The sequence below is a fragment of the Solanum stenotomum genome, chromosome 2 (assembly GCF_019186545.1).
Source record: "Solanum stenotomum isolate F172 chromosome 2, ASM1918654v1, whole genome shotgun sequence".
NCBI classification, from domain to species: Eukaryota; Viridiplantae; Streptophyta; class Magnoliopsida; order Solanales; family Solanaceae; genus Solanum; species Solanum stenotomum.
The window spans coordinates 75,204,681-75,207,403 of NC_064283.1; positions in this window are offsets into that span (position 1 = coordinate 75,204,681).

Below are 2,723 nucleotides of genomic sequence, written 5' to 3' on the forward strand. Positions count from 1 at the left end.
CCCAAAATTTCATGTTGCATCCCCAAACCACGGACTCTACAAGATGGGGCATCACCCCACCTAAGGTCCCTAGGTCATGACTGATTGATGTCTAGTTTTGGCCTTAGTGAGGGGTGGTTTGGTAAATTGCTAATTAGTTAGTTAGGGGTTGGGGATGGTTATTATTGGTTTGTTAATGTATTTAAGGATTTTTAAAGTATTAAACTCCTTTTTCAATTCATTTTATTGAAAACATAAATTAGAACCCACCTCTCCCCTCCAAAAGTTTTCTCTCTAGAAACCTCCATTGGAAGTGAAGGATTCAAGATCTCAACCTCAAGTTTTCATCTTTTTCAAGCAATTTTCGTGGATTTGTTCCATCAAATGTATGGTAGACTTCATCCTTCACTTAGTTTCTTTCAAGGAGCCAATTTCAAAGTTGATTTCAAGTCTCCAAAGTTCCCCAAAAACCTAAAGTTTTCAATCTATGCATGGGTTCAATTCCAAACGTATTAAAAAGGAATTTATGTGGTGAATCATGGTTTAATTGCTGTTTTAATGGTGAATTAAAATGGTTTTACCCTATGAACCCATTTTTAACCCAAAACCCTTAGTGGTGAATTGTGATTGGGAATTGATTGATCACGAAAGTATGTTGAATTGTTTATGTTTATATTGAATTAATTATTGAATCATGTTAATTCCCTTATCTATTGTAGTATCTTGGATTTATGGGTTGATATTGATTCATAGCCTTGGAGGGCAATTTCATGAAGGATCTACGTATGATTATGATGTGAAGTATATGTGTGTGATCTCAATGACAGTGTAATGATCATGTTTAGATTGTAATTATGTTGGTATTGAAAGCTTATTCTCAATTAACACTTATGAATGATGATGATATATGTGGAAGGTTATTCTCACATACACATACACTCATGAATGAAGAATGAATGAAGTTTCTATGATAATGTTAATAATGATGTATTAATTGAAAGGCTATTCTCAATTGTACTCTAATGAATGGTAATAACATGTTCTGAAAGGAATTTCTCATAATATGGGTATTCTTAGTTGAAAGGCTATTCTCATCTTTGAATATATGAGTTGTCCTAATAAATGAATATTGGGTTGGGATGGATGCTCATCCGTGAGTTGAGGCGGGGTATCTAGTAATAATCCATATATCCCATTTTAATGAATGTTGCATTTGAGATGGATACACATCCATGAATTGAGGCGGAGTATCTAGTAATAATCTCTTATCCCATAATAATAAACTAATGTAATGAATGTTAAGTACTCCGTGGGGAATAATGCTAAACACTGAGTGGATATTAATTGGGGTGGATGCTCATCTGTGAGTTGAGGCGGGGTATCTAGTAGCAACCTCTTGAGATGGATGCTCATCCATGGGTTGAGGCGAGGTATCTAGTAGCAATCTCCCTATCCCATAACTATGTTCCCACATAGGTCTATAGCTAGTGGATCCACCTAAGCTAAAAAGTAATGGTCCTACCTTAGGCAAGTAGGAATCCCTTATCCGGTGAGGTTGACACCGGGATTCCATGATTTGCTCAGATGGTCTATGTCGGTTAAGGCTTACCGCTCACAAAGAATGTTAATGAACTATGACTTTTAAACTTGATAAATGCATCATTTAAACTAAATGTCCCTTTTATGCATGTTTTAAGGATTTTTGTGCATGGCTTCCATACTTAGTACTTATGTGCTAACCCATATTTCTACATTTTCTTATAAGTGTAGGTTCCGGTCGTTGAGGTATCCTTCTTCTTGCAAGTGAAGCTTTGGATGACTATTCCCTAAGCTTGGTGAGTCGTCATGATTTGAGGACAAGACATTATTCATTTCTAGATGCTATCTTACTTTCTATTTTTAAGACTATGTTGTAAAGGGCTACGACCCTAAGATTGTATTCAATTGTTTTTAGATGATGATTGAGACAAGGTCTAAACTCTTATATTCATTGATGAAAAAGTATAAGACTTTGATTGTAATGGTTTTAAATTTTCCGCATCATTTCTATTTCCTATGTTGATGATGAAAATTCCCCATAGACCTATGTTTCCCCAATATTGATAAATCATGAATTGATGATGTGGGTTGGTTGATATTGGAAGTATGCCAATTGATGATGTTTATGTTAATTAAGTATTACATCATGAAATTCCTCTTATTCTATCTAGTAGTTGTAGATGGTTGGATTGATTGTGAATCATGCCTCTTGTAGGGCTAAAGTACGTAGGTTTGTACATCTTTATGAGAATTTGTGTATGAGCTTATGATTCACATAGAAAGTGAAGATCTTATGATTATTGTGTAATTGTGGTATTGTTGTAAGATCATTCCCTTACACATGACTATGTATGATATGCTTATGACTACGATATTTTTGTTGTGTTGAATAAAAGGCTATTCCCATGAACACACTATTAATATGATGTGAAAGGTTTACTCACATATTGATTATTCTAAGGTTGAAAGGACATTCTTACCTAATGAATCTACTAGCAATTATGATACCATGTTGACATGAGTGCCTAGTGCATTCCTTTATGAACAGGAACTTAAGTAAAGACTTAATATGACTTTTAAAGGGAATTATGCTTAGCACCGAGTTGATATGAAAATGAGATGGAAGCTTTCACGGTAGAATGTCCGGCTTCCCCATGTAAGTTATCTCATGAGATGGAAACCCTTTACGTTAGAAAGTCCGGGTT